The following is an 18976-nucleotide window of genomic DNA, read 5'->3' as shown; positions in this document are numbered from 1 at the left end:
GCACAAACACAGAGAGTTAAGTATTTTTCATTCATTTATTTTCATTTAACCTCCACAGTTCATGTTCATAGTGTTTACATAGCTGTTGTTCATAGTTTCTCACAGTCCTCACCTTAGAATTAAACTCATCTGGTTCTACCCTTCAACTTAGCCTTGTTCCTAGCTTCAGCACCTGTAAGTATTGTTACCTTCACACTGTTATAAATCAAGTTTAACTGTGGAACTGAAGCTCTAGACACTGCCAAACAAAAGTCGTGTCCAAATTCATGGGCTGCTTCCTCCTGAGGCCGCATTTGTAGACCGATTACGTCACAGCGACGCGCCGAAGGCTGTCCAAATTCATAGACTCCTCCGAATGCAGCCGACAAATGCGTCCTCCTTTTCCCCGAATTTGAAGGATGGGTCGGGTGTGTCCTTCCTGGCCTAACATATCCCAGAATTCATAGCACGGCCCAGCCAAACTCCAGTTTCCAACAATGGCGGCCGCTACTAAGTTTTAAAATTACTCTTACTAATCTTTCTGGGTCACAAAATAAACTTTTAACATATTTTCAGGCGAGAAAGTAGCTGTGTAAACATCAAATATCTGCTCGGTTTATCAAGATATCGCATATTTGCAAAAGTGCTTCGACGTTTTCGGAGACGTCTGTTACCCACCAGCTCGATAGCTCGCCAGGAGCTCGAGGGTCACTGATGCGGCCGAGAACGGCACAACTCCCGGCACATCATTTTCAGATCACCGCGGACTTTCGCTACTCAGGTTAAACGTAATATATAAGTCACTTAGACAACCTAAAAATGTTATTGTTGGGCTTTTTTCAGTGTTTTATTTGTTCGTGAGTAAAACGGTTTGGCTGAGATTAAAGTTATTAGATTAGATTAGATAAAATAAAACTTTATTAATTCCCTGGGTGGTTTTCACACAGCTGACTAAACGTCAAACAGAAAACTGATTAAACAGAAGTGTGAGACGGTCGAGAGTTTACACCAGTGTCCTGTTATATTTTAGATAGCAAGGAGCAGACGGCCGAGTTTAAACTCCACCGAGACAGCGGTGACGCTAATCAGAAGGCTAGACCGTCCAATTTCCCCAGCCGTTTACTTCCGGCCTACCCGACCTTCTGAGGACCCGGCCCACGTAGACCGCGAAGGCCGGGTCCTCAGGAGGATGCAGCCCATGAATTTGGACACGTCAAAAGGCTCACAGATCTGGCCACAGAGCTACATCAACGAAGCCAAAAGAATGACCCTGCTCTCCAAAGACCCGTCCAAATTGTAAGCGCACTTCCAAGGGAAGAATAGTAAAATGTCAGACCCACCCAAAGCAGAAACTCTGGGGCAAAGAAGCATTGTGCAACACGTTGGTGGACCTAGGAAGAGAGCACAGACATCTGCCAGAACAAGAATTAGTCCACATCACAAAGTCAGACATCCAGCAAAGCTGCTGGTAAATGAAGCAATACATCAGGACTCTAAGACCAGGCAGTACAAACCTTAGAAACCTTACAAACTTTCCTTTTTGCTAAAGCATATAGTTAGGGCTGGACCAGGTGACCCTGAATCCTCCCTTAGTTATGCTGCAATAGACGTAGGCTGCCGGGGATTCCCATGATGCACTGGGTGTTTCTTCTTCACTCACTATGTGTTAACAGACCTCTCTGCATTGAATCATATCTGTTATTAACCTCTGTCTCTCTTCCACAGCATGTCTTTATCTTGTCTTCCTTCTCTCACCCCAACCGGTCGCAGCAGATGGCCCCGCCCCTCCCTGAGCCTGGATCTGCTGGAGGTTTCTTCCTGTTAAAAGGGAGTTTTTCCTTCCCACTGTCGCCAAAGTGCTGCTCATAGGGAGTCATATGATTGTTGGGTTTTTCTCTGTATCTATGAAGCGCCTTGAGGCGACTTTTGTTGTAATTTGGCGCTATATAAATAAAATTGTGTGGAGTCTGCATGTTCTCCCCATGTTTGCGTGGGTTCTCTCTGGGGACTCCGGCTTCCTCCCACCGTCCACAGACATGCAACCTGCAATTAGTGGGGTTAGGTTAATGTCTGATTCTAGAGTGTCCATAGATGTGAATCTGAGTGAAGTGTTGTCCATCTTTCTGTGGTAGTCCTGTAACAGACTGGCAACCTGTCCAGGGTGTACCCTGCCTCTCGCCCAATGGTAGCTGGGATAGGCCCCGCCCCCCTGTAACCCTGATAAGGATAAGTAAAATGATCAGTAATATCAGTATCAGTAATTCTTTTAAGGTATAATATTTAACATTCATAGTCTTTTACTATTAGGTTAGACTGTTGCTGTTCCCTGTGGTCCAACAGAAATCAGTCTCCATCATATCTCAGTCTCATATTATCCCAAACAGGCTTTTATTCATAGAGGCTTTCTGTGGTGATAATAAAAGTCCAAACTTATTATATTCTGACCTGTGTTAAGAAATTGATGATTAACTATCAGTAACATTATGAGACTTATTTTTCTGTGTTTACCACTGACAACATACTTAATATCATTTCTCATATTCAGAATCATGTGTAACAATGGAGACACATTTCTTATCTGTTCAGTCCTGCAACAGTCTCACACACAGGTCGGTCAAAGACATTTTCATCATTCAAACCACTGTGACAGAGGTGTGGCTCCATTGCAGAGGGGGGTGCACTAAGGAGGCAGTGCCAGGGTGGCTGCGAGGACAGCTGCTCCCACTCGGTCAGGTATGCTCTCCCTGCTTTAGTGATGCCGGGACCTGCAGAGAGGAGGAGTGCAGGAGGTGTCAGCTGGAAAGCTGCTGAACCAAAAGTTATTGATCACACGTTTAAACAAACGCTATAAATTTTAAAAAGAAACTTTGCTGCTCCTGTATTTCATCAGGGGACCATACTGGTTCACAACTACATCGCATTCATCTTATTAATTAGACTTAAGAATTAAAGATCATATACTATTAGCACAAGCACATGCAGATATTTAGCCATCTGTATCACTTTTAAGGTAAAAAGCTGGATGACCTTTCACCTGAAAGGCAAACTGGGGGGACTCTCGTTCGATTACACTCAACAATCGAGCTGCTGGAGGACTTCCCATGATGCACTTAGCATTTCTCTTCCATTCCCCTAGTCTCCAACAGTTGATGTTTTGTAATTCTCTCTCCTCCTTTTTTCTCTTTGCTTTCAGAGCCCAGAAGCTACATGCTGCATGTGTCGATATCATGCTTGTAGTTCAAAAGATGTGTCAGGGATAAGCCATTGGGATTTTAGCAGGAACATCTCAGAGTGGAGACATTTTGCCCCAGAAGTGCCAAACGCAACAAACGTTGGCGCTGAGCTTCACAGTTTTCATGCAACAAAGACTGACTGCTGCTTCTTTATAAAGTAATCCAAAGAGGTCACCAGGAGCAGGTGTGTGATTCTCACCATGTGTGTGGAGACCAGAAGGCAGGAAACAGCCCACCTCCAGTGCACCAAAACCAGTCCATGCCCAAACACACACAAACTGTGAAAGGTTTCATGGAGACGACCGACGGACCATCGCTGCCTGGGTGCATAGCTGTGTTTAGTTTCCAAGTCTAAATGTTTTTGTGGCCGCCGTCACAGACACACAACCACACAATATTCTCTCTGCGTTAAATTATAACTCTGATAGTGCCTAAAGTTTCAAAGGGCAGTAAGCAGAAAGCATTCGTGCACCAGCCTGATAGTTCTCATTGTGCACATGCATGTCTTGCATTCGAATTATGTTTCTCCAACACAAAATAAACACACTGTTGACTGTAAGTCATTACCACACACACAACACCTGGATTATTATATATAATTATCTTTGACTCAAAAACATTAGCATCAATTAGGGAATCATGTTAGCTATCAGTACCTCAGGGAAAATGATCCTTTACTCAGAGAGTAATTTTCCCCGAGCCTTTATTACCCAGCATGATTATGTTGTTTCTGATAATGATGGCTAATCAAGTATCAACACTACTAGCAGGTAGCAGCCTCTGTGCTGATAGCTGCTCCTTCAGCTCCGTCACTTCTGAGACTAACAGAAGCAAAATGTGAAACTGCTGTTTTACAATTCTGGAGAAAGAAGAGAAGCAGAAAGCAAGCTAGTTGTAATCATTAGAGGGATGAGCTTCATAGAGTGGATGGCTGAATGATAAAAAAATAGGTTAGTGGCTCTGCCATAGGGTAGAGGAAATAAGGAATTAGTTTGAGCTTTTCCTTGGTGTGGGAATGTGTGAAATGAAGTAAAGAAAACAAGAGGAGAAGGTCAGAGAAGGTTGTAGAGGAAGGTGCAAAGTCAGGCTGGTTAGATAACAGGAAACAGTGACGAAGAAGAAAATAACTGAGAGCAAAGGATACGTAATAAAATAACTGAGTCAGTTGGAAGCCTTGGTTTGCAGCTGAGTTCCAGTATGCTTCATTCTAGAGGCAGAATCGGTCGTGACTTTCACTGGTAACATATGCACAAACATGCAGACAGACACACACACACACACACACACACACACACACACACACACACACACAGTGTTGCTGGCTTGGCCAGGTTTCTATCACAGCACACTATTTCACTAAGATGAGCCTTCAGTGGGGTCATATCCTAAACTTTTATTCATGTGTTGTAGAATGTGGTGGAATGAGAGAATCTCCCACTGAACATTGGGTATTCTTGCTTTAACCTTGTTTTGATCTGTGCAAAGATATTTTTACAGAGCTATACAGACTCGATATAGTCTAATCTGCACTTCCTGTTCTTGAGTGTACAGGAAGTGCAGTTTGCACCTTGTTGTAAACTCTATTTCCACTGATCTCTTGCATCTCTTGATTGCAGACTTTGGTGATGACCCTCTTAGTTTTAGTAGGAGGATATTCATCAATGCTGTGAGGACAACACGAGAACCAAATGATAAGCGTTGGACGCTCCATCTTGGTTAAGATAGTGGTGCAAAAGCTCAAAAGCAGATGAGAGGCGAGGCAAAGAATATTTGTTTTTAACAGTAATCTCATTTAAAACATGGAAGTCAATGCAGGGCCATAAGGTTTTGTCCTTCTTATTAGCAAATTACCCCGAATCTAAAGGGGCAGAAAATGAACACATTGAGGCCAAAGCGTCAGTGATGTACTTTTCCATCACTTCCTGTTCTGATTTTGATAGCCTCTACAACCTGCTGCTGGGAAGTGATGCTCCAAGGAGAAAGATTCCCAACAGGTCAATAGCACACTTGTACCACCAGTGAGAAGGAAGCAATATAGCCACATCCTTGCAGAAGACTTCAGGTTGTGTTAGGCTGAGGGCACTGTTGGAAGACCAGGTAGTTTTTCATGACAATGATACGGGAACTGGAGGGGAAGCAGATCTGAGACCATCCTGAGGACAAGGAAGCCTCCAAGTTATGGTGGTGAGCTTCTTGTTGAGGAAGGAAGTGCTGAGCAGAATTTAAGTCGGTTTTCTGACCTGACATTCTGTCGTAACCAGTGTGCAGGCTGGACTCAAGCACAGGACTCAGGAGATCTGATCAGTTAATTTATAATGATGGTAAAATGATAACTACTTACGAAGTGTTCGAGCTGTCTGATAGTGAAAATCCAATGCCTCTGATCACGCATGACACTGGAACAAACTCTTCTCCATAGATCTCTCACACAATTTCTCTGTCCCAGAGATACACACCAGGGCTTCTGTGCAATAGAGAAGACAGGTGAGCAATCCTCAGAGAAACTATAGGGAAGCAGACTTACAGATGAGAAGCAATTCGTCCAACGCTCAGGCAAAGTCTGATGGTTTGCTCTCGGTACAAGCAGACCATGACGCTATCACCATAATAGACCACTTCTCATCACATACAAGGAAATCAAGCCCCATCCCTGTCTTAAAAACTCACACAGAGATGAACGCCAGGACATCTGCACAGAGGAGAGGACAGGTAAGTAATCGTTGAAGCAAAAACAGGCAAACAGACTCACTGATCAGAGATGGTTTCACTACCACAATTAATTCAACGCCCAGGCAAAGACTGAAGGTTTGCTTGCAGTACTGGCCAGCACATCAGCAGATGACAAACAGGTGAGTCTGATTGATTCAGGTCTGCAGGAGAAGAGGGCTGAGATCCAGTAAGGATCTTGTCCCTACAAGTTAAGTTGTGCTTGGCAGCAGACAAAAAACCACAAACTCACAGAGAGAGAGAGAGAAAACAAAAGTAAAGCGAGAAACAGAGGAATGGCAGGGACGGATGGGCTTACCTATCCCGCTGAAAAGCTTAGAAATATGGTATCTAACCAGATTCTTACTCTGGATGGCATTAACTTGGCCTCCAGTAACACTGTGAGGAACCTTGGGGTCATTTTTGACCAGGATATGTCCTTTAACGCACATATTTAAACAAATATGTAAGACTGCGTTCTTCCATTTGCGCAACATCTCTAAAGTTAGAAATATCCTGTCTCAGAGTGACGCTGAAAAACTAGTTCATGCATTTATTACTTCCAGGCTGGACGACTGTAATTCATTATTATCAGGATGTCCAAAAAACTCACTGAAAAGCCTTCAGTTAATCCAAAATGCTGCAGCAAGAGTCCTGACAGGGACTAGAAAGAGAGCATATTTCTCCTGTTTTGGCTTCCTGTTAAATCCAGAATTCAAAATCCTGCTCCTCACATACAAGGTCTTAAATAATCAGGCCCCATCTTATCTTAATGACCTTGTAGTACCATATCACCCTATTAGAGCACTTCGCTCCCGCTCTGCAGGCCTACTTGTTGTTCCTAGAGTATTTAAAAGTAGAATGGGAGGGAGAGCCTTCAGTTTTCAGGCCCCTCTTCTGTGGAACCAGCTTCCAGTTTGGATTCAGGAGACAGACACTATCTCTACTTTTAAGATTAGGCTTCAAACTTTCCTTTTTGCTAAAGCATATAGTTAGGGCTGGACCAGGTGACCCTGAATCCTCCCTTAGTTATGCTGCAATAGACGTAGGCTGCCGGGGGATTCCCATGATGCATTGAGTTTTTCCTTTCCAGTCACCTTTCTCACTCACTATGTGTTAATAGACCTCTCTGTATTGAATCATATCTGTTATTAACCTCTGTCTCTCTTCCACAGCATGTCTTTATCCTGTCTTCCTTCTCTCACCCCAACCAATCACAGCAGATGGCCCCGCCCCTCCCTGAGCCTGGTTCTGCTGGAGGTTTCTTCCTGTTAAAAGGGAGTTTTTCCTTCCCACTGTCGCCAAAGTGCTGCTCATAGGGGGTCATATGATTGTTGGGTTTTTCTCTGTATCTATGAAGCGCCTTGAGGCGACTTTTGTTGTGATTTGGCGCTATATAAATAAAATTGAATTGAATTGAATTGAATTACCCTACTGGGATAATAAGCTGGCCGAAGGAGGAGACAGAGAGGAAATACACCAAAAACAAGAAAGCTCATTACCATGCATGAAGGGTATTACCCCAGGTCCAGCACCCTGAGACTCTACACTAAGTGAAAGGAAGGAGGCCGAGGAGTGGTGAGTGTCAGAACCACTACCCAGGATCCCTGAGTACATCAGGAAGATGGCCATGATGGACAATGTGCTAAGTGAATACCTCAGGCAGCAGAAACATGTTTGTGTAACCATTTACATATAACTGAAACCAGCTGGTTACAAGGACGTCGAACCTAAAATGCTGCAGTGAGCAGCTGCTGTGATCCTTCATGGAAGAGATTCAAGTGAGCGGTCCATGGTCAGTTTCCAGATCAAACTCCCATCTAAGCAAATAATACTGACATTTCTCCAGTTCTCATTCAATGGCAAAGCTTTCCGTCTCCACAATGGAATACCTCGTTTCACATGGCAGTAGATTCCAGCTCAGATATAGGACTGGATGTGCTTTCCCAGGGTCTCCTTGGGCCGTGGTTGACTGCAGAGGCATAACAGAAATCATCTGCTGAAGTCAGGGCTCCTAAGGACTAGAGAGGTACAGTTAGGCTTTCAGGGTATTTAAGGGTTTGATATTCCCTTGTCCATCTTAGAAGGGCTGCAATCATAGGGCACAAATGTTTTGTACCAGCTGACCAGTTCTAGAAAGGACCGTACCTTCTTTTTGGAGGGAGGCTGAAGGCATTTCTTGATGGCTTCCACCCTATCTACCTGTGACACTCTCTGCCTCACACTGTATAGCTGAGGTTGCGTGTCTCCTGCCATTCCCACTCACATCTAGAGGGTCTGAGTCTAACCTCTGACCTTTGGATCCTGTCGAGGGCCATTGACAAGTGTTGCAGATGCTCTTCCAATGTTTTCTTGAAGATCAGAATTTCATCAAGAAAGGTTGCACTGCAGTGGTCACACACTTGGTCCATCAGCATCTGTAAGGTGCTCCATGCAGTCCAAACGGCATCAGTGAACTAAAACATTACAACTGGTGTTTGGAAAGCTGTGTACGGTTAAGAAGACTCTTCCAGTGACACTTGCCAGTATCCCCTACATAAATCCAGTGCCTGGTGGCTCAGATCTTCTCCAACAGTCTCTCAGTTCTCAGTTTCCTGAAATCAATGTTTTTTCCCAGTGATCCATCCTTCTGGAAGATGATGGCCACTGGACTGCCCCACTTTGAGCAGAAGGACCTAATAACTCCAAGCGCCAACATTTTCTCCACCCTTTGTTGCAGTTTTCCCAAGAGTTGTTGTGGAACCCAGTAAGAACGCTGGCAGATGGGTTGTTCATCCTTCAGGTGTTTGACAAAGGGGTTTCTCACAGGGTTAATGGAAAACAGAGGTGGAAACTCCTGGAAGATCTGGAGTAGCTGGGCCATCTACTGTGGAGCAAGATGCATCAGCACCAGAGACATCTGAAGGGTTACCTGCTCTGGCCTCACCTCTCACTTCAGGTTTACTTCAATTCAATTCAATTCAATTCAATTCAATTCAATTCAATTCAATTCAATTCAATTCAATTGTATTTATACAGTGACAAAATCACAACAACAGTCGCCTCAAGGCGCTTTATATTGTAAGGTCGACCCTAAAATAATACATACAGAGAAAAACCCAACAATCATATGACCTCCTATGAGCAAGCACTTTGGCGACAGTGGGAAGGAAAAACTCATTTTAACAGGAAGAAACCTCCAGCAGAACCAGACTCAGGAGGGGCGGGGCCATCTGCTGTGATTGGTTGAGGTGAGAGAAGGAAGACAGGATAAAGACATGCTGTGGAAGAGAGACAGAGAGTAATAATGGGTATGATTCAATGCAGAGAGGTCTTACCAGTAGCGCTTTTCCTGAAGTCTGAATTGGACATAATTTCCACTCTTTCAGAAGATTCAAATGGTAAGTCTGTTTCAGTTTCCTCTTTTTGGTTTTTATACGTCATTTGCCCTACCCTGCGAAGATCTGTATATGGTCCTTGGCATTTTCTCGGGAGTTTACTGTTAGCAGAAGAGAGGAGTAAAAGAACCTTTTGACCAGGCTGGAATTCACGAGTCCTTCACGGGTCATACCAGGTCTTCTGGCTTTTCTGAGCCTCACACAGGTTGACCTCAGCCTCTTCGCAGTTTCTTGCTAGCTAGGGTTAGAGGCCCTCTACATCCCAGCCACTGAGTAACTTGAAAGGCAAGAACTTCTATTAAAAATGATTTCAGCATGAGTGGAGCACTTAAACACAGGATATTACAGGACAATTAAAATCCAAAATCCAGATCTTTATTGTCAGGCCACAAATCATACAATGGTCGTACAAGTGAAACATGAGAAACAAATAAAAACTACATCTTAAGGGAAAACAAAATCAAACTACAAAGACAAAAAGAGGTTACCTGTAAAGAGTAACAAGGCAACCTGGCAGCTGGAAGAAGGTCAAAGAGTTGAATATATACTGAAGCAAGGATTGTCTGATTAGACGTTGTGGCAGAAAACCTTCAAAAATAGAACAAAGTAGAGCTGACAGGAATAAAATAAGGTAAGTAGTTCCCAGATTAAACAGGAAATGACAGAACATCAAAACTTCAGAATTAAAATTTTAATGAGCATTTTATTTTTCATGTCTTTTACATTATAGCCAATACAAATGATAATGTCATTTGCAAAAGAAAGAATTGATCAGACAGTGTTTCAAACAATAAAGAAAACATGCATTTATTCTAATATTACATTATATTTAGTGCTTTATCTTTTTGTTTTTAAGGCTTAATGCAATTATGTAAACACTCCAAGTAAACACGAGTATGTTATACTGTGCTAGGAGTGAAATAAAAAACATGTAAATAAATTAGCGAGGCATGGTGCAAACATGTTATTAATAATGACCAGTTGCAGTCTTTGCAAAATCACTGTGGCTCAGGGAAAACTAATAAATAATGGCTTCCAATCTTCTGGCCTCCCTTGGATTAGTTCAATATGGTGTATCTTAGAGTAAAGCTGTATAAAGTAGCTTAACTAAGGAGAAACTAACCTTTTTTTTCTCTTGTTTGAAATAAACTATTCTTAAAAGAAAAAAAGAAAAAAAAGAAGAAAAGAAAAGAAAAGAAGGCAAGAACTCAGTTAAAACCTTGGGAACTTTTCTGTAGCCAAATTCAAATCAATTCAGTTGAATTTTTTTATATAATGCCAGATCACAACAATGGTCACCTGCAAGATGATAGCCTCCCCAATCTCTTCCTTGGTGTGCTGCTTCGGCTGCATCTAGCACTTGTAAAGGCTCTTGAGATGAAAGTAAGTCTCAGTGGGGTCATCACCAGGTACTGGACTGAAACTTCATATCAGGCAAACTGTCAAATTTAGTTTGCAGTGCAACTTTTAGAGTTTCATAGTAATGGGCTCTTTCCCCATCCATCCCAGTCATCTCCAGGCTTTGGTAACGTATTCACAATGCAACTTCCCCCATCTGGTAGGGTGGTGTTTTTGGCCCATTTTTGGCCTCTACTTTAACACCAGCTGATCGGGCCACTTGCTCACCTCTTGAGACTAATAAGAGGGGATATCCACTGAGTGATCCTGGTATACTCATTGGCATGCTGGTGTTGGCAGTATAAGTTTGGGGCTGCTAGCTGTTGCTTTCCTTTGGCCTGCTGTTTTACCTGCCATGTTCCCCTCAGGTGGTGTTTGGGCAGGGCTTCCATTAACCTGGGACCTTGAGTGCAGCTGATCAGTTCATGGGAAAGAGATCCTCAGTCCTCTGAGTTCTGCCAAAAGAACCTTCTCCCTCTTTTGCAGGCTACCTGGAAGTCCCTCTTTATTGCAAGCAGGTCACTATCTGTGCCATGTGTTGTGGGTTCCAAGGTGCTGCTAGGCAAGTCCTGTCCTCCCCCTCTGCTGATGAAAATGACGTAGGGACGGTCTCCCATGCAGGATCTTCTCTAGCCGATACCTTCTCCTCTTGAAGCTCTTGCTGCTGGGACTGCAGCCCTGTGTGCAGGATTGTGGCCAATTCTGGCCCAACTCGGATATTTGACACCCCTGCTGTATATCCTTTATCTATTTTAAGGTAAGTTAATCCACATTATGTTCAATGAGGATGTCATGTGTTATTAACTTCTATGTCCTGGTAAACGAATTTTTCAAACAAATCAGCCTCTTTACTGCTCTGATATCTTTTCCATCTCAAGACAGTCATATTAGTGAAACAGCCTTATGAGAAAAGATTTGCTAGAATATCTTCCAAACATCCTGTTTGTGTCTGCAGGTGTGTCAAGATAATTGTAAAAATGTTATCAATATACTGAAGACTGAAGTCAACCAAGCCACTCTTTTAGGTAAGGTAATCGGGTTTGTCCAGCTGGCAGATTGAAAATAAGGCGATGTAGGGAGACTTCCTACCATGTAAATCTGTTCTACTCATGTCTGTTCTACCAGAGAAAACAAACAGAAGCCAACAAATACAAGGAAACAAAAGAGAATAAGTGTTCATTCAACTTCCTGTCAGAAAAAATCAAGAAAGTGTCAAAACATCAAACTAAACTGTCTGAAATAATAATGGGGGAAGTGTGCGAATCAAAAAAATCTTGGAAAAAGAAAATCAGTTTCTTTGAAAGCCATGCTAATAAACTTGAACAGTATACAAAAATAGATGAGCTACAGCTGGAGCAGGTAGCTGACGTGCTGAAGATGACACGCCGAGTGAAACGCTCTCCCTGGAGCAACAGCTACTCTATTTCTTTGAGTCTAGAGATATTGCCATTGACAGCAATGTCATTTCAGACTGCCATGCACATTTGAGGAAAGACACCAAAGCAACACCAGTTTTTATCATTCATTTTGTGAACAGAAAAGCCACGACTGACTTGCTCGGGCAAAACAAGCAACTGAATATTTGTCAACAAATACTTCAAGAGGAATTCAAATTTCAAGAAACAAATACAAGCAAGTTCAATGAGAAACTGTAAAGTACAGATTAAATTAAAGGGGATACTAGAAACAGCCAAAGTCATCATGGCAAAATAATTAGTTGATTAAGTGATAAGATGGATGGAGGTAACCAGACACTATAAATCTGTATAACTTACATGTTTTACTCTATAACTGTGATTAAACCAGAAGCTGTATAACTTTGACTTTTTATTTTCACACGTCCATCATAATAAAGTATACTGAGATGAAAAATATTGACTGCATTCAAAACCTTCACATCAGGAACTCTGTGTACAGACAGCATGCTGTCTGTACACATGCTTTCTGTACACATATTGATCCTGAAAATACCTTATCACAATATTTGTTTGGATAGTTAACATAGGAACAACTAAACAAATAACTCCTGACCAGACATCCTCGACAATCCAGTTTGATAGCAGAGGTTTTACTCAAATCCAAGACTGTTTGTTATGATACAACATAAACGTTTTTATTGTTGACATTTCTGAGACCTGGTTAAATGATAAACAAAACAGCATGGTTAATGAAAGGTTGTGGCCTTTACACGATAAACAAATGGTAAATGTATTTGTATAGCGCTTTTACTAGCCCCCCCTAGGGACCCCAAAGCGCTTTACACACCCAGTCATCCACCCATTCACTCACACATTCACACACTGGTGGAGTCAGCTACAGTTGTAGCCACAGCTGCCCTGGGGCGCACTGACAAACCAGACTATGAGATGGGTTGCAATATTGGTGTGGTTTTGTGTATACTGTCGTGTTATCAGTGTCACATTGTGGACTATATGTAATTTGAAATATGAAATGTGATGGTATGTGTTATGGCTGAAATAATAACAAAAAGTCAAACAATATAATAATTTGTAGAGCATCACATACTAAAATTGACCCATTTAGAGATCTAGGGTGCTATCACACAGTTCATCAAGACAACATGACTTATTGATTGTACCCACATCAGTTTCTGCAGTTTCTCGTTCACTACCTCCCCTGAGGTCGTCCTCTTTAACTCTTGCTTGGCAACTTTATATTCAACATGATTTGCCCAGTATATCCACTAAGGCTCCTCTGCATATGTCCAAGCCATCATAACTGTCCCTCTCTGAGTTTCTCTAAAAACTGCTCAACCTGAGCTGTCCTTCCAGTAACTTTTAATCTTGTCCATTCTGGTCAATGAAAACCACAACATCTTCACCTCTGCCTCCTGTCTCCACCTCTTCACACCATACATTATGACAGATTTAAACAAAAATTTGGTTAAAAAAAAATCTGGTAATTCTTTGTTTTTACATTCATCAGGTCCCAATCAACCCAAATAGCAAAGAAAATTTTAAAATGCATGCCATGAAAGAGTTCGGGTCTTAGGAGGTTAAATGCTCTCTGAATTCTTACCTTAGTGCAGCTGCGGTACCATACTGTGATGCAGTATGTCAGCAGGCTCTCAATGGATGAGCGGTAGAAGGTCAGCAGCAGGTCGGACTTCAGTTTGTTTTCTGTGCCTCTTTGCTGACTTAATGAAAGTGGTTATCCTAATTGGGCTTTAAATCAGCAAAGACGCACAGAACAGAAGATCAGACACCAACTAGGGAGGATAAGAAAGACAGACGCAACAACATTGTAATTCCTTATGTAGCCGGTTTATCAGAAAAACTCAGGAGAGTTTTCTTCAAACATGGCATCCCAGTGTACTTCAGACCCAGCAACACACTCAGACACAAACTGGTTCATCCCAAAGACAAAGCTCCCAAACACAAACTTAACAATGTGGTGTATGCTGTATGGTATAACAAGGCTCAGACCTCTACATTGGAGAGAAGGTCACTCCTTCGGGGACACCAATGTTCACATTTTGGACAGAGAGGACAGATGGTTTGAAAGAGGAGTGAAAGAAGCATCTATGTCCACTGTGAGCGACCATCTTTGAACAGAGGCGGTGGTTTACGACACCAACTGTCTGCCATCGATAATCCAGTTTTGAGATCCTTCCCAGACGCCTTAACGCCCACTCACATCCTGGGCCATCTGACCTCAGGAAATCACATGATAGGGTGGGGCCAGGTTTCACAATGAGCTCACCCGAAACCTTGGCTGATTGAGACCCACACCCGTTTTCACACCTTGGCTCGTGTGATTAGGTAGAGGATCAACAGGGGGTTCATGACCCCCTTGGGGGACACTCCCCTAGGACTTAAATCTGGGACTCTCCACCATTTGACCTTAGAACTGAAGAAGCTTCTCGGATGCGAGGTGAAACATCTTCAAGCAACTTACAGAAGTCCAGACGCTTTTCTTTCCAAGCTCCTTAGACTACCATGACCTGGATGACTGAGAACCTTCACAGACAATCTCATCAAAGTTAGTGTTAATGCTGTTAATGGTGTAGGTAAGTCCCTACAATTATAAACAGCTTTACTCCAGTTCATCTCTAAATGTACTGCAGGTCATCAGTGATCTTTGCTTATTGCAGCCATTTCAAGTACGCATCACACTATATCAGGGGTAGGCAACTCCAGGCCTCAAGGGCCAGTGTCCTGCAGGTTTTATATGTGTCCTTGATCCAGTACAGCTTACTTATTTAGATGGGTAAATGACCTCCTCAACATGTATTTGAAGTTCTCCAGAGGCCTGGTAATGAACTTATCATTTGATTCAGGTGTGTTGACCCAGGGTGGGATCTAAAACCTGCAGGACACTGGTACTTGAGGCTTGGATTTGCCTACCCCTGCCCTATATCCATGTGGTCACTCAAATCATGTTTTCTTGACCTATGGTTCTCCTTACTTTTCTAAGTCACTCAAGTCTAAATTCCTAACACTTCAGCATATAGCTGGTGGTGGTATCCAATTCTGTCTTCTAACTCTCAACTTTTCGCAGCCTCTCCACCATCTGCCATAATATATATTAGGAAAAAATTCCCCACTTGTCCCTGCTGGCATTCTGTCCTTCAAGCTCGGTCCTCTACCAGAGGCCTGGGAGCTTGAGGGTCCTGTGCAGTATCTTAGCTGTTCTTAGGACTGCACTCTTCTGGACAGAGATCTCTGATGTTGTTCCCGGGATCTGCTGGAGCCACTCGCCTAGTTTGGGAGTCACTGCACAGAGTGCTCCGATTACCACGGGGACCACCGTTACCTTCATCCTCCACATCCTCTCGAGCTCTTCTCTGAGCCCTTGGTATTTCTTGAGCTTCTCGTGTTCCTTCTTCCTGATGTTGCTGTCATTGGGAACCGCTACATCGATCACTACGGTCGTCTTCTTCTGTTTGTTCACCACCACTATGTCCGGTTGGTTAGCCACCACCATTTTGTCCGTCTGCATCTGGAAGTCCCACAGGATCTTAGCTCGGTCATTCTCCACCACCCTTGGGGGCGTCTCCCATTTTGACCTCAGGACTTCCAGGTTATACTCGGCACAGATGTTCCTGTACACTATGTCGGCCACTCGGTTATAGCGTTCCATGTATGCCTTGCCTGCTAGCATCTTGCACCCTGCTGTTATGTGCTGGAATGTCCAAAGGGTGTCAGGGGCATCTTTACACAGCCTGGGGTCTTGCCTGGTGTGATAGACCCCAGCCTCTGTGGATCTTGTACTCAGAGCTTGTTCCTGTGCTGCCATGATTAGTGCCTCTGTGCTGTCTTTCAGTCCAGCTTTGTGCAGCCACTGGTAGGATTTCTGGATGTCAGCCACCTCCTCTATCTGCCGGTGGTGCATACCGTGCAGGGGCCTGTCCTTCCATGATGGTTCCTCCTCTTCCTCGTCATTCTTTGGTTTCTGCTGCCTGAGGTATTCACTGAGCACACGGTTGGTTGGGGCCATCTTCCTGTTGTATTTGTGGATGTTTGTTATCTCATCCTGGACTGTGGTGCTGACATTGACCAGTCCCCCGAACTCCTTCCTTCCGCTTCTATGTTGTGCCATGCGCTTGTGAAGTGGCTGTTTGGTCTCTCCGATGTAGAGGTCTGGGCATTCCTCGCTACACTGTACAGCATACACCACATTGTTAAGTTTATGTTTAGGAGTTTTGTCCTTCGGTTTTGTCTGTTTGTCTGTCTTCCCTCTCTTTGTTATCATCTGACTACATTTCTAAAGTCTAAGCAACATTCCAACATTTGTGCAGCTGAAAAGCCTGTTGCTCTGAGACCTCTTTCTGTCTTTTTGAGAAGATTGACTGCTACATCCACATGCATGTTGGGAGACTGCATGAGCTTGCTCACATTGTGGATTTGGTTCAGGATGTCATACCACACCAGTTACCCTGTTGTTTCGTACCACAGAATAGTGCGGATCGATCCTGAAATATCGATTCCTCCGATACCAATCATTTATGTTCTAGAATCGATTCTCACATTAAAATATCGATATTTTAGTAATTTAGAGTAAATTTGTAGTTTATCATTAACAGGAACACAGTGGAAAGAAACTATAACATTCGGATTGTCTACATTCAAAGGAACTACTTCCTCTTCCGCCTTTCATAGTCATTTGCAAAATACGGCTTTATAAATGTCTCGCAGCCCCTTGGCGTGCGCACTCACAAATCTAAAATATAACCGGGCGTTGGCGTAAACTCTTCTGTTTAATCATTTTCTGTTTGACGTTTATTCAGCTGTGTGAAAACCCCGGAGGAACCCTCCCGAGGGATTAATAAAGTTTAATTTAATTTAATCTAATCTAATAACTTTAATCTCAGCCTCTCAGTTATCAAAGTGACTTATATATCATGTTTAACCCGAGTAGTGAAAGACCGCGGGGGTTTGAAAACAATGTGTCGGCTCTGATATTTGAAGTTTAAACAGCTACCTTCTCACCTGAAAATATGTTAAACATTTTTTTGCGACCCAGAAAGAGAAATAAGAGTAATATTAAACTAAGTTGCTGCCATTGTTGGAAACTGGAATTGGCTGGGCCGCGCTATGAATTCTGCGATATGGTTTTTCAATTTTGTTGTCCGGGTGGAAAATCGGGAGAAATTCGGGAGAATGGTGGCTCCGGGAGATTTTCGGGAGGGGCACTGAAATTCGGTATTCTCCCAGAAAAATCGGGAGGGTTGGCCTGTATGGTTGTGGCCACATCACTAACCTGTCAAGCACCTCAGAGTAAATTATATCACAGAATATGACGCGCGTATGTTGAGGCGAACTGAAGAGGAGGACAGGGACAGGTGCTGCTGTTAGTGCGAGACAGACGTCTCTCAGGGAGTCTTTTAGTGCTGCAGGCAAGGTGTTCAAATAGCACAACTTCAGGTTTTTATTTCTATATGATAATTCTGCATTATTAAGTGATAAGAACAAGTAATCTGATGTCCTGTAATCATTATGATGCTATAATTTGAGATGAAATAAATAAAATAAGTTTTTGTACAAAGTATCGGTATCGGATCAGTATCGTCGATACCACCCTGAATATTACTTGGTATCGGATCGGAAAGAAAATCTGTGGTATCGCACATCACTACCACAGAAGTGCAGGACTAAAGAAGTTGGAGAGTGATCCGAGATCAAGATGTTATGATAAGTTGAGCAACAACTTTAGACATCAATTTAGAATCAAGCAAAAAATAATGTATTCTGGAGTACGATTTGTGCACGTGAAAAATAAGAGTAATCTCTACCAGTAGGGTTACACAGTCTCCAAACATCAACTAGGTTAGTAGAACTCAACATATTATTCAGAACAGTTGAAGCGTTAAACAACTGGGAGGTTTGAGTATCTATCCAAGTGTTTATCAAGTACACAATTAAATTCGCCTCCTAAAATTACATGAGTATCAGCGAGACTAGGTAATAAATTAAATATTTGTCAAAAGAAAGCTGGGCTATCAAAATTAGGACCATATAAATTCAATAAAGTGACATGGGTTGCATGAATATGGCCCGTCACCAGAACAAATCGACCATTCGGATCACTAACTAACTAACCGTGGACTCATGTCTAAATGGAACTGTTCTACGGATCAATATAGCCACTCCACGGGCTTTACTGGAGAATGTCGACTGAAAAATCTGATTAGTCCAGGAGCACCTGAGCAACCTCTCTTTAGTCGGTTTCATATGCGATTCCTGAAGATACACAACATCAGCAGCTAGCGATTTTACGTGAGAAAACGTACGTTTGTGCACATGCCCAAGTCCTCGCACATTCCAGCTCACAAATCTAATGCCACCACTTAGCGATGATGAATTAGGATTCACTCCAGAAATAATAAATAGCAGTGTACACATGAATTGCCCTTGTATAACATTAATAAGTACAACATACCGACAACACAAAAAACATAACCCTCTTCCCCCCCATCCCACTTTCCCAGACAAAGAAAAAACCCGCATACTCAGAGAGGGTCCGCATGACCATCACAAAATAAACGGTCCAAGGTGACGAGCTTTCCAACCTCCCCTCACAAAAGAAAAAAATATATATTTACCCTCAATGCCAACATAGTTGAGAGAAAAATGAAATAGTCACATACATCCCGATGCAATGAGTTTCAAATGAGATGTCAAAGATTGTAAATTAGTCACTGGCTTCCTGTATAGTTCCCAAAAAATCCTCAGCCTCACGTGGCGTGGAGAACACTTTGACCATGGAGCCATGCGTTACTCGTAAACGCGCTGGATAGTAGAAACTACACCGAGCTCCAGC

This window comes from Neolamprologus multifasciatus, chromosome 18 (assembly GCF_963576455.1).
Source record: "Neolamprologus multifasciatus chromosome 18, fNeoMul1.2, whole genome shotgun sequence".
Lineage (NCBI taxonomy): Eukaryota > Metazoa > Chordata > Actinopteri > Cichliformes > Cichlidae > Neolamprologus > Neolamprologus multifasciatus.
Note: the sequence above shows the minus strand (reverse complement) of the source record.